General features: G+C 37.1%; 1 long non-coding RNA gene across 11 annotated transcripts in view; it reads left to right on the plus strand.

Moving 5' to 3' along the window:
* The window catches only part of LOC119257266 (uncharacterized), a 75,112-nt gene that overhangs the window by 14,647 nt on the left and 39,407 nt on the right, over positions 1 to 21,058 (plus strand). For 9 of the 11 annotated variants that reach the window (XR_008553783.1, XR_008553785.1, XR_005127987.2 and 6 more), the window contains 2 exons: positions 3,598 to 3,684; positions 9,399 to 9,521. This is a non-coding gene — a long non-coding RNA (uncharacterized LOC119257266). The remainder of the gene's footprint in view (positions 1 to 3,597; positions 3,685 to 9,398; positions 9,522 to 21,058) is intronic. The other 2 variants (XR_008553792.1, XR_008553791.1) reach the window with 1 other exon arrangement.

Below are 21,058 nucleotides of genomic sequence, written 5' to 3' on the forward strand. Positions count from 1 at the left end.
CATTTGGAGAAATTCTTCAACAATTTCTTCTATGAGTTTTATGATTTGGGTGTGTACTTTTGGATCTCTAATCCATCTCAAATTAATTCTTTTGTTTGAGCTAAAGTAGTGATGTAGGAATAATTTTTCACTTCTTTCCATATGAATGCCTGTTCTTTTAGCATCATTTGTAGGAAGATTTTTATTCTCCATTAAATTGTGCTCGGTGTCTATCTTAAAAATTAATTGATTGGTAATAGAAATTGTGTCAAATTCTCAACTCTCCCTTTGGTTTCCTTGAATCTTTTTATTCATTGTCACACCAATCTAATTGTCTTAATTAATGTAACTTGTTCTAAGTCTCAAAGTTGGGTAATGGAATTCCTACAAAGTTGCCCTTAAGATTGTTTTAGACCATATAGGTGCTTACTATTTACATATACAATTTAGAATCACCTTGTCAAATTCTAGTCCCAAAATGGCAATGTTTTCAATAGAATCATATTAAGTCCAAAGACACATAGGGATTTTTAACTCCTTAACAATACTGAACTTTGCAATTTATTGTGTTATCTACCATTCCATTTAAATTATCATCAGCAAAGAGAGGCGTTGGTGTTATAGGTCAGACTGACATTAGCTTTCAGAAAGTTTATTGAAGAATCTTCTAGTGGACAAATACCAAACCCTAGTGTAGCTCCCATCCAAGTCGTGGGATCGTAATGGATGTTGGTGGAAGTTGCAGCCAGGAAAAGGGGAGGACTATTTGGATGGGTAGATTCCCCCCGGGATACTCTTTTTTTTTTTTTGTTTTTGTTTTTTAAATTTTTTTTTTAATAGAGGCATGTTTTATTTATTTATTTGTTTGTTTGTTTTGTTTATACATGCACTGGGTACAGTCAGAAGCGCGGGAGGGTGAGAGAATTCACCAGAGCCAGAGCGGGGAGCAGAGCAGGCAGAAGGACCGAAGTACACTGCTGAGGGGAGCAGCGGGCGGCAGGAGAGGTCTGCGCGCCATGTGGGACCCTCCTCCGGTGGCCGGGGAGCGGCTGGGGATCGAACCGGCGCCGCAGAGGCCGCGGGCAGCTTCGCAACCCAGCGCTCAACCGCTGCACCACCGGGGAGGCCCTACCCCAGGGATACTCTTGATGGGAGAAGAGAAGAAGGATAAGAGTTGATTGCTTTTTCCCAAGAATAAACTTCAACTCTTCTATAAAAAAAAGGAAGTGGGATTAGCCAGGAGTAGAAGTTGGACTTAAAATGCAGTCACAGGGCTTCCCTGGTGATGTGGGGTTAGAGACACAGAACTATCATGTTATCACCAGCCACTGCAACATGAGTTCAATCCCTGGCCAGGGAGATGACCCACATGGTACAGCAGACCTCTCCTATCTTGCCTGCTGCTCCCCTCAGCAGTGTGTTTCTGTAGATCTGCCTGTTCTGCTCCCCACTCTGTCACTGGTGAATTCTTTCACCCCCCGCACCTCTGGCCTGTACCCCAGTTCTTCTATACATAAATAAATAAATCTTTAAAAAAATAAAATGCAGTCACAGCAAAGGTGTCAGCTTATCTGACGGGAATAGACTTTGGTATAGACTTTGAAATTTGTCCTGAAGTGGAACAAAGTAATTGGCGTTTACAGCTTGTTCTGATCAGTAGTTGGTTGCACATTGCACTGGGACAGTTATAGCTTAGATGAGGTGGCCCTGTTTAACTGAAAGCTCACATTTGAGAGCTCATAGCCAACAACATGTGGGCAGTTAGGAGAACAATTCCATCAGTACTGAAGACCTGGGTTACTGGGATGCACAATTCTGCATCTACTATATTTCATCCTTTTTGCCACTTAAATCAACTTGCTTTATAAAATTTCTGGGAACAGATCCATCAAGCTTCTGATGAACCTCATTTACCAGAGGAAATGTGTTGAAGGAAGTTTAGTGGGATGAACTATATATAAACTATCACTGGTAGAGGCTCTTGGCCACAACTGACATTCACCATCTCCATGCTCTACTAGCCATTCAAGAGTCTGCTCACCACTGGCTATCCATTCAGCTTATTCAGGAGTTTTATTTGGTAACATTATGAAGAAGTGCATATCTGAGGGTTAAGGGACTGGTCACTATATCATTCATATAATGGTGAAAATGTGTTAAAGGGAGCACTAAAAATGTTCAAGCGTGTCTTCTGCATGCGAAACTTATTCCTTCCTTGTGGAACAGCAGTGCTGTCTCCTTGGCATAATCAAGGACAATTACCTCTCAGATCAGTGACTCCTTTGTGTTTCTGCCGGCTTCTTTGCGTGAATTCAGAGTGCCTCAGCAGTAGCTAGAGAATGAAATTCATTGAGACTTTTGCTGGCACCAAATGGAAGAGTTAACTATTTGGAAATATCTCCGAAGACCTTCATAGAGCTCAGTATTGCAAGGGCCAGGAGCCTGGGTTAAGAAAAGTGATAGTAGAAAGTTAAATCTATTTGTATCATGGATTCTGAACCAAGATTTCTACTAATTGAAGACATGGCATTACTGTGTTGGTATCTTATCCTAGCATAGCAACATGCATGAGGTGGTTTCTCAGTTGCAACTTGTACAAGTCACTTATTAGAAGGTCAGTCTGGCAACTTCTGGGGGCTGTGTATACATCAGGACCAGGGGTCCCATCATTGTCTACTCATCACCTGCTTCTTGCTATAAATAGAGTCCCTCAGTTTCATGCAGTGCTTATGCTTGTGGATATAACATTCTGAAAGCACTTGGATATTAATGCTACAAAGGTCCTACGAAGCAGAAGAGGCAAAGTTATACCGGATATATGTCAATTCCAGTTAAGATGATTCACTGTCCCTTTCAGGATAAAGGTATTCTAATGTCATCAAATTGCTGCTAAGTGGCTGTTTGGTTTCTTCCTGGCATGATGCCATGTTAAAGTAAGCATTGTTCTGTTTCTGGGAGGATGGATGTTATCTATCTGTTAATTGAAGTATTTAGTCTACTTACAGTTAATAAGATTATGATTGGGTCTAGGGCTTTTATTATGTGATTTGTTTTTCATACATTTGTTCTTTTTCCCTACTCTGTGGCATTAGGAGGTTGCTGCCTCATTAAATTAATTATCTTCAGTTGGATTATTCATGTACCTTTAGAAATTCACTTTATATTATATAATTAATTACACTTTATTTTTTAAATAAGATATCTCTTTAACTTATCACTATTGTACTAATGCAATATTCTATCACCTCTTATAAAATGTAAGAAATTAATGACAATATACTCTCCTTACCCTTCTATTTTTGTGCTGTTGTTTCATAACATTTACTTCTAAATATCTTAAAACCTTAAAAGATGTTATTACTAGTTACTTTGACAGTCAATTCTTTTAAAAATTAAGAAAGCATAAAAGCACATTTTATATTTAACCACATACTAATCATTCCTTTTCTTCAAATACGTTTGAATTTCTATATGCTATCTGTTCATTCAAGAGAACTTTCTTTAGTATTGATTAATTTTAAATCTGCTGGTGAGAAATTGTTTCAGCATTTGTTTAACAAAAATATGTGTTTTTCTCTGTTTTTTTTTTTTTTTTATCATCCTGGCTACAATATGGAGAAGGAAGACAGAGATGAAATGTGGTGGCAGCCGGGATCTGAGCAGTGGTGGTGGACATAGAGAGAAGGGAAGAGATGCCAGAACCATGTAAGAAGCTGGATCCAATAAACCATTTCTTCTTAGGTTTTTAACATGTAAACATGGGTCCTGTATGATCTGACCTGTGGATCTCATGAGAACTTTCAGTAAAGACATTTTTTAGCCTAATTGGTTGACACACCAGCAATAATATCCACTGACCCCCAGTTGATCCCTTCCTGCAATCTCTTCTGTTTAGGAGTCAGGCTTTGAACAATTAGAAATTACAACTGAAACTGAACAAATTATATAATTTTGAGGGTAGCAAATGATGCTAAAATTAAATCATGAAATTGAATTCATGAAAGATTTACTGACAACAGGAATGGGGTTGGGATTTAGGCTTCAACAAAGCTTCCACGTGCATCTAATTTAAATTTGAGTCATTTCACTAGTCATTGACCAGCTGTGGATCTTCTTAAGGAATTAATGCCTTTAATTTCAACTTCATGTGACCCATGTTTGCTCATTTCTCCTACCTCCCTTCTCATCATCTCATTCTTGGCCCCATGCCCTCCCCACCCCCTGACTGGGTTCACTGACAACCACACCTACTACTACTAGCTACTCTACTACTACTAGCTACTCACATCTAGCTACTCTCCTGCCCGTCACTTTTGATCTCTTAGCCTCTGTTGTTGTCTTTATAGGCTTATCTTTTTCTCTAGATAGAATAAATAGAGGAAGTATGTTAATTTGAAAAGCATTTTATTTATTTTTGTTAAATATATTTATTTTCTTACACCACTGTTCGTTGTTGGATAGTATTTGATTTCTACCCTCAGGTATAGTCCCCATATTTTATACTACCAAAGCACCTGAAAAAAGCATGACTATGTTGTTAAATAAATTTTGGCTTGAATCTGAGCTGTGTGACCTCAGGAAAATTTCTTTAATCTCTGAGAGCTTCAGTTTGCTCAACTCCATGGTATAGACACCACCACTAACTTTCAAGAGGTCATGCACGTGAAAGAAAGGGAAGATGAAGTACAGAGCCCAACACAGGTGTGGATTCCTGTAACTGCTCTTTCCTTGGTCTTTTTGTCTATAGTCTTAGCAAAGCATGTGCAGCTGAAATATCACCACCCTCTTGTGATTCCTACGTTTAAGGATTGAACCTTGGTTGTGTGTGTGCCCAACACCATTTTATAGCTATTTATTTGGGGAGAGTAATTCAACACCTGCTATTCCATATTGGATATAATCATTTTCTCTTTTCTTTGTAAGAAGAAATACGTACCTTTGAATTGTGGCATATTCTTTTTTGAGCACTTTCATCCGTTAACTCCTATTTTGCAAATGTATTAACATACATGACGGTAATCAGGGCAGAAGGGGAAATTTAAATTTTATTTTCCAATAAGGATTTTTAGCCTCAAGGAGAGTGATTTTGGCTTAACCATCTGGATTGGTATCTAGTTTTCAAATTTTTATTTTAGCATTCTGTCCACTGTGCAATGCTGTCTCATAGGAAAAAAAAATCTGCTCTTTAAGTATATATTTCTGGCTTTTCATTTTTGTTTCTGAAATTTGTTTAAGCATATGCTTTATTTTTGCAAGTTTCAATTTATCTGCAATTTCAAAATGTTTTATTAGTTTTTCCTTAGGCTTTTCCTTTTCTGGTTTTGTTTCTTTCGCACATTATGAGAAATTCAATGTCAGATGTGTCTATTTTTATAACAGACCTTATTAGCAAATTATATGAAAATATGAATGACCACTTTTATTTTAATTAAAATTTTGATATGGATGTTAAAAATACCAATACAATTTTAGATTTTATAATGTACTTAGAAAGATATTTCATATTGTTATGATTATAAGCTTCCCACTGTTGTTAGTATTAATATGGCTATCTCACCACAATCTCAGGATCATCTTAGACTCAAAGCTTCCAAGGACAAGTAATGACCACTTGTCTTGTTTAACCACAAGTCCATACTATAATAGTTGGTGCATAGTAGGTGTTTATTAAATTCTTATTAAAGAGTGAACCATGAATACTCATTAGCTCTTATATGGAAATCTACATAGAATTCTAAGTATCACATTTTAAGAAGGTCATAATAAATTAGACAAAATATAGATAAGTGGTGATGATGGACATAGAATGGTTGAAGTAGAGATTAAGCTAATATGAGACCCTAAAGAGGGCATATGATAACTACTTTACAACAGTTGAAGTTATGTTGGTTGGGTGGTCGACTTCCTCTGTGTTACTTCATGCTTTATGAATTATCACTAGGTCTAATGGATGATGTTTAAGAGAGGCAAATTTTGACTCGACACAAGTGGGAATTCTCCAGATAAAGATATCCAACTAGAAACAAAGGTCTTAAGGTTTTAGTGGGCTCCATAGCTTATCTTGGTTCTAGAGACACAGTTTGTCTCTGGAGCAATTTGTGTTATCATTTGGGATAACAAACAGGATGGGCTTGAAGTTTAATCTCAAATAAAATTTTAAAAAATGTGATTCTATCATTCAGCAAATGTTATAGAAATTCTGATATGTGAAAAACCCCAGTAAATTGTTTTACACTGTAAAAAGAGAGAGGACTATTATTCAAACTATCACATCGCAACAGATGTGGAAATCTATTTGGTATTAGGGATTCCTTTGAGCGATGATCTACCAGAAGTGATTGAGGCATGGGAGTACCTGCTCTGCTCCCATGCATATACACACATGAACACATGGGGAAAAAAGAACACAGAAAGCTTCAAAACACTGTTGACCTGGCAGGTTTTTGCAGAAAATTAAAATAATTCTTTTTCAAAGGACTGTCAAAGTTTCAGGAAGTAAATTATCAGAGCAAAAGATACTCAAAACAGAGACCATGGAAAGCAAAAAATACTTAGCTAAGGAAGGATTGATTGTTCCTTGTGACTTAAGCTAAGAGCAATCCACAAAACATTTTTATTTTTGTGTTTTTGTTTCTTAGGAAGCACATGGCTTCAGACTGTAGGAGATCCCAGGCCCAAGGCCTGGCCCACGGGTGCAGGTTTCCCCAGCAATCAGACATTGATACAGACGCCCTTAGGACTGACAGATGGGCTGGGGTGCACCGCCTTTCCATCTGAGGGTGATGGTTCATTGCTCCCACTCTTAACTTCAGGGCTCCCAGAGGATCTGGGTTCCAACTCTGGCCTCAGCTGCTTCTGGGACCCTCATTGCCTTCCACCTACACAGGCTCCAAGCTGGTCCCGCAGGACTGGAGGGAGAGCCAAGAAGAGCACCTCAGGGCAGCAGCATAACTATTTCCCTTGCACAAGCACTATCACTTTGCAAAATGTATGCATGTCTAAAATTACTAGTCCCAGGGAACCCTGATGGCTGATGGGCCTTGGGGAAGACCCCCAGCTCCCAGACCACCATTCCCATAAACAAAACCAATTCTGGGCCTTGAGGTCCCCACCAAAGCCTGGCTTTCTTCCTGGTCCTATCCAGGGGGAGACTGTCACCATGCTTTCTGTGATAGCTGCCCCCACTTGATGACTGCTCAAGTGGTGGGAACTGACCATTCTGTCTTGGGGAGAGAGGGCTGGGATTTTGGGGCCTCAGTAGCCCTCTTTATGAGAAGGCATCCCCATAGTGGGAGGCCTGGGAGAAGCAGGGAAAGGACCCTCTATTGTAGGACCTGGCTGGACCACCTGCCTATTCCATTCCATCTTCTGGCTTCTGAAGTTTCATGTCACAGCCTGTTCCCTGGCAGGTATTCTTCCCTGGGGAAAGCTCCAGTGCCCATCCAGTTCCTGTAAACTGGCTTCTGGGGCTTCATGAAGGAGCAACCGCCTCAATTTCTGTAGCCCATGGATACTGCAGGGCCTGATTCGCAGACATTCTTAGTTCCCTTACCATTCTGAGCTGTGGGGCCTGCCTGGATTCCCAGCCCATTCCCCTTCCCATGTCTAAATCCCAACTTTATAGTTTTATGTCCCCCCTCCACCAAAGCCTGTCACAAAACCATTTTGAACTGTGAGACCAGTTTGGGGAGCGGAGACAGGAACTGAAGTGGGGATATCCCCAGCTTCACCCTTCTACACCATGAGCCCTCTCCTTCCCTCCCACCTGCTCCATCTGATCTGGCCTGACCAGAATCACCCAAAGAACATTTTCAGAAAAAACTTTCAAAATATAATCTTTCCAAAGTTTCCTTGCCCTGGTGTGCTTTGCACACAATTTTTGAGGGCACCAAATTGCCCTTTGAACTGCCATTAGCAAGTGTGCAGCATAATTTAATACAAAATTACCTATTCATTTGAAAATGGTGACACAAAGAAATTTGAACTTTCTCAGCCTCAACAGCTTGTGAGTACACACAAGGTCATTCACATGTCTAAATTAGTAAGAAAGGTGATTACCCTTGTCTACTAATAACACATGTACTTGAATGTCCTGCAAAAACTCTGAACTAATGCATGTTGGTTTCTAAGGGTCTGTCCAATTTTCAAAAGAAAAACACTTACAGAAACATAACTCGACATTGTCAAAGTCTCTGTATGGCACCACCTCCTTGCTGTGTCCACTGGTCAAGCTGGGGGTCCTGAGATCTGGAATGTTCTGCCACTGTTTTGATCAGAGCAGTGGTCTTCTTATGACTACCCCAGTTCCACCTGTCATAGAGGGTGTATTTGCCACTCTCTGGCACGGTAGACTGCCAGCATCTCCTTCCCGATGGGATGGCTGCCTCCAGACTGACAGCATAGTGACCACTGCAGCTGCTCTTCTAGTGCCATGGCTCCTTACCCACTTTAGAATGTCCTAGCCTTGGGCCTCCCTGGTGGTGCAAGGGGTTAAGTATCAGCACTATGAAGTTAGCAGCAGCCACTGCAGCACAAGTTCAATCCCCGGCCAGGCAGCTACCCACATGGCACACTAGACCTCTCCTGTCTCACCCACTGCTCCCCCTCAGCAGTGTATTTCAGTAGATCTGCTTGTTCTGCTCCCCACTCTGTCTCTGGTGAATCCTCCCCACTCCCCTCTGGCCTACACCCCCAGCTCTTGTATGCATAAATAAATAAATCTTAAAAAAATGTCTTTAAAATGGACAAGCCTTCCTTGTGAGCTCACAAAAAATGGAGGGAACTTTTCTCCATAATCTCCTTTCCACACAACTTTGGAATCCCAGGGGGCTCAAGGAACTGCTAGATGAGAATGGCTCTGCCCAGCCAAGCAAGAAGGAAGGCACAAGTATGTGACAGAGTTTAGTAAGTCCACATTTTTAGTATACTTTGAGATTCTCTTTCCTGATTTTATGAATATGCTCTGAATATGAATATCAGATTTTTATCACAGCAGCAATGCAAAATTCAGAACATCCATTCCCTTCTGACAACTAAGGTCTTAAAAAGTTGGTCAAATTCATGGTGCCAGATCCATGTTACCTGAAGAATAGATCTTTCATATGGGGATCTTACTCTCTATGCAAATAGATGCTTATTAGTTTGGTAACATTTATAATCTCCCAAATGATCCATTGCATGTGAATGTCCAAGAGTAAACACAATATAGATAGATATGTGCTGTAGGGAAGGACAGGAACACTTTTGGAAAAAAATGTTTGGTGTTTGGAAATCATTGCTAAAGTACTTGTATTTCCTGGTATACATTTCAGAAATAATCTATAAAGCATGCTTGAAGCTCATGTTATGGAAAAATCAAATAATTGTGATTGATTGTATAAAAGTTACCTTAGCTTGACCATATATTTTTTTCCTTCTAGAATATCTGCAGTAATTTCTCATTACTGTCTAAAGCTAGTACTGATTGGCTAAAGAAGATGCTGTCTCATACCCTTTGTGATTCCTGTAATATAATTTGGAACATATACTGATTCTTCACACATGTGAGTAATGACATTGGGAAAGATTCTTATCTTCAATTAAATGAATTTCCTACTGTAAAATTTGATACTGTATCTTGATAACACTTTTTTTTTAAGTAAAACTTCAGTATTCATTATTAGGCGATCTTATATGAGTGGAATTATAGTTTAGATTCATTCTCCCATAAACATATACAGAGTGACTTTTTTAGATACTGTTGAATTTTTTGGATGTAAATGCATTAAGATGTTTTAGATTAAGCACAAATGGGACTCCTGACACCATAAAGGTATTTTCCAGGAATGGAATTTAGATAATGTCATATTCTCACTTCACTTAGGGACATGTTGGATAGGGCACATTGCTTCTGGATTCTTCTCTTCCATGTCTTATATAGTGAAGTATGACCAAATCCAAGTGATATGGACTGATGATTTGTGTTGCCCTCAAATTCATATGTTGAATTTTAATCTCCAAAGCAATATTAGGAAGTGGGGGGCCTTGGGGGTAATTAGATCACAAGACTAGAACCTGGTGAAGGGGATTAGTGTCCTTGTAAAAGAGACCAAGAGCTCTCTGTCTCTTTTTCTCTGCCATGTGAAGACTCAACAAAGTGTCTGTGTATGACCCAGGATCCAGCCCTCTGCAGACACCAAGTCTGCCAATGTTTGGTCTTGGATTTTTCAGCCTCCAGAATTGTGAGAAATAAATGTTTGTTGTTTTAGGCCTCTTGTCTATGATGCTGTCTCCTTCCTGGTCAATAGGAAAGTTCTGTTTTCCTCTGCTTTTGAAGTTAGGGGTGGCATATTTTGGGGAGTGAAGACTATGGGTGTCATTTTAGAGCAGAAATGTAAAGAAACTCTTTTGTCATAATCCCCCATTTCTTGCCTCAACCATATGGAATTGTTGTTGAGATGGTGATTTTGTCTACCTGAAACATTAATGTTCCTACAGTAACCTGCAAGGCATGGACAAGGTGAAAGAAAAATAACCCTTTGTTATGAAAAACTACCGAGATTTGGGTGTGCTTGTTAGAATACAGCCTAGCCTAGCCTGATTAGTATACTCATTAAAGTAAATTAAAAAACTAGTTTCTTGGCATATGATCCTATTTAATTTATAATCACTTATTGAAATCTTCTGTGTATAATGAACAGCACTAGGTATTTAGAATGCTGATATAGAAATTAGTAAGACTCAGTCATTACTCTCAGAATTTATTCCCAGAAGATTTTTATCCTTAATAGCAGAGTAGAGGTCATGTTATGCTAGGCAATTCTGTTCTTCATGATGGAGAAATAATAGTAAGAATTATCAAGAAGCAGGTATTTGCTCATGTGTATGTGCGTATGTGTGCAGGTATTTTTCTAGCCACCAATTCCTTAAGTGTAAAGTATGGAAAATGCAAATATTTATTTATGCATAAAAGAACTGGGTTGTAAGAGGATTCACCACAGACAGAGTGTGGAGCAGAACACAGGTGGGAGCATAGGGGGAGACAGCAGAGGCCTGCTGTGCCATATGTGGGTCAGCTCCCTGGCTGGGAATCAAACTCAGGCCTAAGCGATGATAGTGCTGAAATGTAACCTCTATGCCGCCAGGGAGGCCTTGGAAAATGCAAATTTAAATGGTTCAATATCCAAGGTATTAAACCAGTTAAACAAGACAGGAATTAACAGAATGTACTACCAAGGATTAGTTATCTACCTAGGAGAGATGATGCCAATAAAGAATCCCCAGGGGGACAGAAAGACTGAAGATACATTGGCAAAACTCTTAGTTGCTTCACCTGCAGTACTAGGGATCAGTCCACTTGTAAGTGTAAAAGGACGTCTGGGGTGAAAATCTAACATGGAGAAAGGAGGGCAATCAGAAGTATCTGTTATAAAAGGGTAAGCATTAGAAAGGGAAGCTGAGCTAAAACTCAAACATTTCAGGTATGAAAAGAGATCACAGTCCCAAGTGGAGACTGGGTGTTCAGCCAAACCCCCACAGTATGTGACAGTAATGTATAGCAGAGGGTCTATCTCGATTCTGCCATTTCCACATCATGCAAATTTGAGCCTGTTACATAGCTCCTATGTGCTTTAATTCCTTAATCTGTTCAATAAGATTAATTCAGGGTCTATCTTATAATTGCATGTGGACATTAAATAAATTAATCCCTATAAAGTTTATGTGATAGTGTATGTCAGAAATAAATGCTTAGCAAAAATAAACTATCATTTTTATGATGGCTACCATTATGTTTCTTTCCCGAATTCTAAGTGGTAAGTACATTGGTTCACAAAATTTGGGCAATTCTATTAAAAATACATATGAAATAATCTGAAGGCTTGATTTGGCAGAACCAATGTGCAAGGTTAAGCTTAGTAGCTGAATAATTATTTTCATCTTTATTTTTTTGCTAAGTTCAGTATTTTGGTTATATGAAAGCATCTATTTGACTTTCATAAGAGGACTTTCCCTATTCTAAGTGGGGAAAGAAAAAGCTTTTGGTGAAGTCATTACCAGCTGCTTTTTCTGATTTTGATCCCTCCTTTCTTAATCCATTACGCTTGTTTTCATTCATTCAGTGCACTTTAGTTAAATTTCTTTCTCTCCCTTTTCACTTTCTTCCAAAATGCATTTGCTTATTAAACCCATTTTGTAAATGTGATACATTGATATGAGTTTCCTTCACATTTTTATGATGCTGACACCAGAAAATGCTAAGAAGATCTTCAAATTGTTGGGGTTTTATGTGACTTTGATGACAGGTAGTTTTAAAGCTTTCTTCTCTGCTGTGTGATTTTAGTAGTGGTGTCTTTTTTTTCACAATGCAAAAAATAACTTTCCTATAATGTTAAGTGAAAGAAACACTGATTGTAGAGATAAAGCAGAATTCTTACTCTAGAAAATAACAACATTAGAAAAATGAAATGTACAACTTAACCAGGGATATTTCAGGGCGCATGTCTTTTTTGGTTAATGATTCTTTGGGTAATAAATACTTGATCCTCTTTTTTAACAAAGCCAGGCTTGCTTCTGAGTCAGCATTGTGGTAAACCATGAAATGTTTTTAAATATTCTTTGCTCTTGTAAGGATTGTGAACTGGGAAATGACATCTAATCTTGGTATATATTTAGTTTGAAGTCATACTACAGAAGAATAGTATTTGAAGGAAAAAAGGATTCTTACACGAGGAGGCAGAAGGGTAGACAATTACTAGGAATGGGTAGAGGCTAATTTGTGCAATAAGAAAAACACTAATATTTAGTAATGATACTCATGTTTTCAAAGCACTATTCCTCCTATGTCCATCCCCTTTCTTCTTTCTAAATATTAGTCATGCATTTTTATTTATATGCCTTTTTGAAATGCTCTCATTTATTTATATAAATTCTCAGCCCTTCCCCCACCTTTTATTTTCAATCCACTCAGATGTGTTGCATGCCTGTGAATTATACCCCAAGTGTGACAGATGATGACTATTCGGAGGATGCCAAGTAGCAGTTGCCCTAGCAACAATAACCAGGGGATGCTTCTCAGGACTTCTGCCCCCTCTCTTCCCCATCATTTTCCTGGTTTTGAGAGTTTGTTAAGATGGTGACCAGAATTAACCAAAGCTGGTTTCCCCCACCTGATCATAATGAAAGCAAGAGAACCTAGACAGGTCTGCCTTTTTTTCCTACTATCAGGGAAATTCAGCACATCTCTGCAGTCAAGACTGAATGGAGGGGGAATCTTAGAGGGCAGAGAACTGTGTGCTCTCATATGAATAAACTCTCAATAGTGAGGGAATTAATTGTCAGAACTGCTAATGCAAACCACTTGTGAAGAATGGAAAAATCATTGTTGAATTTCCACACGTGGGCTAAAAGAACAGTGTGTAAATTAGATTGCAAAATGCTTTGTCCTGTAAGTGGAAATTTTCTGGTCTGTTCAGAAACTGATGTGGCAGATTAAACTTTACTTTCTCAAAAGAAGAAAAACTAAAAAAAAAAAAATAAAATAAAAAATGGAAAAAAAAAAAAAAAAAAAGAAGAAAAACTAAAGAAAAGGGGACAATGTAATCTAGATAGTAAGATGGAAAACTTCTCATTATCAATGACTTTATTGATCTTATATCCCTTCTCCTCAATATGTATTCACATTAAGCCAGAGGATGATATTTAAGGGAAATGCTATTTGGTAGCAGAAACAGAGTAGATTTTGTGAGGTAAAAGATGTTTAAACTTCAGGGTTTCTTACTTATAAGGACTCCTCCCAAGGCTGTGTATTCAAGTTCACCTTTGAAAATATATTACTTTTATTCTTAAAAAAATACTCTCTTGTTATATATACTTTTAAGCTCCACAAATAATGGATCCACCCATGAAGAAAAAAGGAAATATAAATAATTCATTTATTCACATATTATTACTATTTTGTCACTTTTTATGGCATTCCGATTTTTAACATTGTAGTTAGAAATCTCCAGTCTGTTTTCCCTTTTTTTCTTCTCTCTCTGAGGTATATCATAGATCTTTCATTAGTCTAACTTTTGCATGTATTTAAACAAAAACAATAAAAAATTAGTTTGATACACTATTGTAGCTTCAAAACTATTTAATAAATTATGAATAGAAAATCAACACGTAGATAATAGAAAAGAACTAGAACAAGATATTTTTCCTCTTTCATTTACTTATTATTTAGTTCTACCTGTGCTATCTTACAACAAATTATTAAAGTCCAATAGTATCTGGAGTACATAAATGCTGTGTACTGGTAAATGAAATAGAGAGTAATATCCATTGTCATGGATATAAACATTGTTACTTTAGCTCTAAAATAGATTTTTTTCCATTTTGTTTCTTGAGATATTTTGGTTATTGTTTCCAGTTTACCTCACCATCTCTAAATTAGTGTCCATAAAGTGCAGGAACTCTTTCATGAATACAAAACTCACAATGAACTATATTCCTCAGTACTGTTCTCCACAAAAAAACTAGAGTTTTATCATATGTTTCAGTTGTGGCACTAAGAGTAAGAATATGTTTTGATTCATCTGGGAAAAAAAATGCACATAGCAGAAGTACAAGAATAAAACAATTAACCTACTTCAAGAAATGGTATAAGCTTCCTTTTATCTGTATGATAAAAGAAAATAAATATAGTTAAGATCAGGCAAAAGAAATAAATTCAACATCATTCATAAACATGACACAAGAGAGATCAAGTTAATTAAAAATGGATAGTAGTGTTCTATATAATTTAGAGTTTTATATAATTTCTGTGAAAAACATTTATGAAAAAAGTTTTTGTATAATCTTAATAAATATAATTACATAGGTTTCATTGAAATTCCTTGACCATGTCTTTTGAATGAATAGATTTCATCACATAGATGTAAATGATACTTGAATAATATGCTTGCTATATTTTAGGGGTTTACATAAAAAGTGCTATATTTTCTAAATAATGCACATGAAATATTAGTAATTATTTAAATCCAACACTTCACAGTAACTCTGGAAGAATTTTGAGAGATATATTGAAACTGAAAAGACTTTTTACTCCTATTAATTACCATTATTAATTTATCTTTTATAAGAATGTTTGCTTCCTCTATTAAAGAGTATTTTATTGAAGACAGGTGCTATATTTTAATTTTATATCCACAAGAACAGTAACTTGACCCTGAAAGGTTCTAATGTGTACTTTTTATACAACTTGGACTTGACATAATCAATGAATTTTTCAAGAACATTGCCATAAGAACATATAACTTATGGACTCAGTAATGAGAATCCCATAATAAAAACTACTGGGACTTTTTATCATTACAGTAATATTTAAATATTTAAAAATATATTCATATAATTCAAATTAGCAATGTACAATATGAAATGCGCATATTGAAAAAATATCCTTCCCACTAGACTTTCAGAAATATTTTAGGCATTTGGAAACAAAAATAATACATATTCTTATCATAGTATGCAAGTTTATATGGTCCTTTTTTTTTAACTTAATATTGTTTTGTAGATTGGTCCATATCTGAAAACATAAGCAAACAAACTGTTCTCATTCTCTATTATGGCTATATTGAATATACATATACATATATATGCATATGTAAATGGAATAATGAAATATATATTAAAAATATATATTGAATATATAAATGTATTAAACTGGCATTTTTGATGAATATTTAGATATTTTTCAAACTTTCTTGTTTGATAAAAACACATTGCAGTGAATAACATTGTACAAATAAGAATAAATTTGTGGGCCATTTATATTATTTCTGAAATAAGGGTCAAAATTTGTATGTTTTTGTATATTGAAAGATGTTGCCAGGTAACATTCCATACAGGATAAATTGACTTACATCTGCAATAAAATACCATTTTCCTTCATTCTTACTTGTAGAACGTGCTATTAAACTTTTTAATTTTTGTCAGTAATATAGGGAAAAAAAGGCTGTCACTGAAATTTTAATTGACATTTGTTTTATTTTTCGGAGTTGAGGCATTTTTCATAAACTTAAGAGAATTTAAATTTATATTCACTTTTTCATGACCTAGCTCCTTCTTTGCATTTTATACTACATGTAATAATTTATTTATTTGTGTCTGCACTTTGCCATTGCATAAGAATATACGTTTTCAGGATTGTAGTTATTTAAATGATTAACTATCAATTAAAAATGGGCTCCAATAATAAAATGGATAATGATATAAAACTGCTTATTTCCACAGAAAGCATCATACCTATGTTGTGAAAATTTGTTAATCACTTAGAGATATATAGCAAATGTTAAAATACAAGGTTGATTTGTAGTGTCATTGGGTGACTAATTTGAAAAATGGATAAACATTACTATTTTTTAAAGCAGAACTCAACAAATAGTACCTAGGTATTTTTGTCATGTCACTATTATGATGGTGATGTAAAGAACAGGTGGTTTCAGGGAGACCTACTCTAATACCCTAATATGATTAGAAGATTAGAGTATTATGAGAGTATTAGAAGCATAGCAAGAAGTCTGACTCTGCAGTACATCACAGTGAAAAATGTTTCAACCCAAAGTTGACTCTATATAGGAAGTGTTTGCAGTGAAAGGTTTTAAAGGTCTTTGTTAATTATATACAAGTGTGGCTTCATCCTGAGCAGGACCTCTCCTCCCAGGTGTTGCCACATTAACTTTTGGGGGGTTCACATTGAGGGTAACAGAGAAAGGAGGTTGGAGATCTAGAGAGTTGGGAGAGAAGTGTCCCTGCTTCTAGTTGGGAGATGGAAGTATGACTTGGGCGAAGATCAGACATTGGGGATTTACTACAGCATACATGCTACTTTATGAACAATTTTAAGTTTCTTTTCCTTTGTAGTTTCCTGATGCAATCCTTCAGGCTTCCATTTAATCTGTTGAACTATTACAATCTCAGGTAAACTGTTGTAGGGAAGCCAAACTGTGGGTATAAGGCCACATCTTGGGGTGTAATTGATTAGACAATACAGGCTCAATAAAACAATCGAGTGGAAGGAAGTACAGAGGCAATCACTGAAGAATCTCAGCTTTATTGTTAAAATCAAGAGGTTAGCAAGTGACGACGACCTAGATATATAAATGCAGTACACATTGTGGGACCCTCAAAATGGAGATGGGATCTGGACTTCTGGTATTAATGAGAGTCAGATTTGGCTTACAATTAAATGGTAATAAGTAACTCAGAAGACTGGGAAAGTTAGGAATATAAAATGTAGCTTAAAGAAATTGCTTATGGGTATTTGTTACAAGTCCTATGTAGTTCTAGAATGGTTCTTATCTCAAATTTCAGTGCTTACATTGTGCACTTTCAGTTACTGCTATACATTCATGTACATTAACATCTGCTGCCTAACCAGAAAATATACTCCTTGAAAAATAAGAATTTATTTTTATGTTTCATTCTTCTCTCTCATAATAACTAACTTGTTACTGAATCAATATTATGGTGCTGGCATATATTTATTAAATGGACACTTTGTTAGACAATTCTTTTGACAACTATATGGTTATACTCGCAAATGAATATAATCACATGAAATAGGATCTTAAATATGTTTTACATGTCCTTTCTTTTTGGAATGTGTACTTTTCACTTAGGATGCATTTTTTTTTAAGATTTATTTATACAAGCACTGGATACAGTCAGAAGTGCGGGAGGGTGAGAGAATTCACCAGAGCCAGAGTGGGGAGCAGAGCAGGTAGAAGGACCAAAGTACACTGCTGAGGGGAGCAGCGGGCGGCAGGAGAGGTCTGCGCACCATGTGGGACCCTCGCCCTGTGGCCGGGAATCAAACTGGTGCTGCAGAGGCTGCAGGCAGCTTCGCAACCCAGCGTTCAAACTCTGAGCCACCGGGGAGACCCCTAGGATGCATTTTTTTACCCCTGTCATTATCATCACTTAACTTTGAATGGCATATACTCCCTCAGTAATACTTTATTTTCAGGGATCCTTGTAAAGAACATAATAACTGGATTATTCTCTCATGCTAAAATAAAATCAACAATCAATTCACACCTCAAAGCTATGCTCATGTTCAGTTATAATTCATAAGTGCTAAGCAATGTCCATATGTCATATTGCTGTCCAGCTGTTCATACAAACATGAAATACAAACATGTTTTGAAGCTCTGAGCAGACCTGTGACCAGTTGACACTTCTCAAAATATCATTTTTTTCTCCAAAAGAACGTGCTCTCAGTGTTTCATAAGCTTAACTTATATAACTATTTTCAAGGTTATATAAATTGAACTTGTTTCTTGTGATGGTGAAAACCTGCAGATTAACAAGTGTCAGGAACAGCAGTGAATAAATAACACACATCTCACCCCCCAGCTCATTCTCTCTAAGGGGTGGGGAGGATCGAGTGGGGAAGAGAGGACAAGAAAGCAATCAGTAGTGCAATCACATGTGCACACAACCCTCTCACTTGTGGGAGTGCCAAGTTTGATCAGAAATCCAGCCTGCTTCAGCCCATGAGTTAAGAGAACAAACCAGTCATTTTCAGTTATTTTACTATTGGAGCTTTCCATCAGGCTGGACCTTTCAGATGGCTTCAGCAAAGTTTTGAATAGTGAGTTCCAGGCTTGGTAGCTGAGAATAGCTCTTCTCAACAACAGCAACAAAAAAATGGAATTGGGTGGGGGAGAAGCAGATTAGGGCTTAGTTGTTCCCTGTGCTGCAATTGCTGCTGCTGCTACTTCTGCCCTGCACATTCCAGGGACTGCAGTTGATGTGCACAGACTTTTAGTATTTGTTCAGGTCTGGTTTTGATCTGCAGTGTTCAGGGATGAGCAATTCCTTTCAAGTTATTTGCAAACCTTGTCAAAGCCTGATTGTAGCATGACATTGATGACAGACTGATTATTACTTGTCTCAAAAAGCTGTGTAAGAACATATTGGCTTTCATGCAAACATCCAGCTTGTCATTAGCGTACAGTGCAAATGGCAGTGGTTTTATACTGGAGTCCTGGAAACACAGGCCAAAAAAAAAAAGGAGTGTCTGTTTCTATTGGTTCTGGAAAGACTTCAATAATATTTTTGGGACAATGTTGATTAATTGGAATTCCTACAGAACCAAGACAAATGGGTTAACTTTGATAGTTCATTGCTTCTCTTGAGAGACATTTATTTCAGTGGGCAGAGAGAAAGATATTAAAAATATACATAAAGTGATATTAAGATATAAACAACTTTTTCCCCAGTAAAGCCAATCAACTTCTAGGCTTAGAAGTGAGTTGAGTTGCAATGTTCTGCCTGTTGGAAATATTAGGTACTAAGTTTTGATAATTACCCAATATCTCATATCAGCTCTAAACAGATGAAAAAAATTAGCTTCTTTGGATGTGAATTAGGCATTGCACTGGGTACTTATCCTTTCAAACCCCAGGAACTCAATTGCATAAAAGCAGCAAATGTATTCTGAAACCCTTTCCAGGAATTAAACACTCTATAATTTCAGTTTTAGTCAAGAGTCATGAAACTTACCTGCATGTCTACTTGATACTTAGGGAAAAGTTACCGGCTGGAAACTAGTGGTATCTGCAATTAAGCTCTTGTATTGCCTCCTCACATATATTCCTTCTGCTATTTTTGTGTTTCTTTGGGTAGAAAAGTAAGAGGATAATCTCATTAGGCCAGAGCTACTAACACAGAAGGAACAACAACCTCAATTTCTTTCTTTTTATAAAATATTAACTCTATAAGGAGATTATTTGTTTAAAGGTAACTGGAACTTTTACTTGGAAAAATTAATATGTAAATGGAAAAATTTAAATGTATAAATGGGTATTTGATGAAAAGACAGTCTTTCTTCCACAGCAGATTTCCAATACCTTATTCAAAGAAGCAGTCACTGATATGCCTATATGTTTATTGTCACCAATTTTGCAAAAATAAGCAGAACTTAACATAGTCTTCTTAACTGTTTTGTTCTCTTAGCAATATTGGAAGTTACGGAGATAGACATCAGGCAGTCCTTAACGCCTCTCTTATTTGGGATGGTAAGATAATAAATAAAAAATCAAAATTAACAGGCAACTATAAATCAGAGACATTCTGCAGGGGAGGGGGAGGGAGAGAGGCCAAAGGAGGGGAGGGAAGAGCACAAGGGACTGTGATGATGGTGCATAGGTGAATTGGTGAGGGGAATTGTTTTTTAATCTATGTTTTTTATTTTTTAAATTTTTTAAATTTTTTAATTTTTTTAATACAAGCACTGGGTACAGTCAGAAGCACGGGAGGGTAAGAGAATTCACCAGAGCCGGAGTGGGGAACAGAACAGGCAGACCCACGAAATACACTGCTGAGGGGAGCAGCGGGCGGCAGGAGAGGTCTGCTGCACCATGTGGGACCCTCACCAGCGGCCAGGGATTGAACCGACGCTGCAGAGGCTGCAGGCAGCTTCGCAGCCCAGCGTTCAACCGCTGCGCCATCAGGGGAGGCCCTGGTGATGGGGATTTTACAGGGACTACACCTGAGAGGAGAAAGCATGCATTGTACAAAAATGAGGAATGATGTTTTATATATATATATATAATATATATGTGTGTGTGTATATATATATATATACACACACACACATGTATATATATCCCCAGAGGTGATTGGAATTGTCATTTGATTCATGTAAGTCTGATATATTGCTCATGTATATGCTTGAACTAATCCATGTTAGTTCAGAAGCTGCTAAAAGAGATAGATGTAATTATTCCAAAAATATACAGTTTCAAGTAGGTATTTCTGGACCACAGAAGATAAAGAACACTCCACCCTTACCCTGAGCAGAACATCAGTTCAGCTTTCTAGGATCCCATATGGTCCTCGATTTCTCATCTAACTCAATCATCATTCACAGAAGGGTAAATTGTAGGGCAGAGGATCTTATATTTCCAACATGGAGACCATAGCTGAAGCTTGAGGTGTGTACAACTAGCTTTATACAACTGAAAACTCTCTTTCCCTAAATTAAAAGAGCCAATATACTTAGCCCACTGTAGTCATTTAATCACCCTTACCTTTCAAATAATAATTCAGA

This window comes from Talpa occidentalis, unplaced genomic scaffold (assembly GCF_014898055.3).
Source record: "Talpa occidentalis isolate TD23 unplaced genomic scaffold, MPIMG_talOcc4v2.1 talOcc4.4, whole genome shotgun sequence".
Classification (NCBI taxonomy): Eukaryota; Metazoa; Chordata; class Mammalia; order Eulipotyphla; family Talpidae; genus Talpa; species Talpa occidentalis.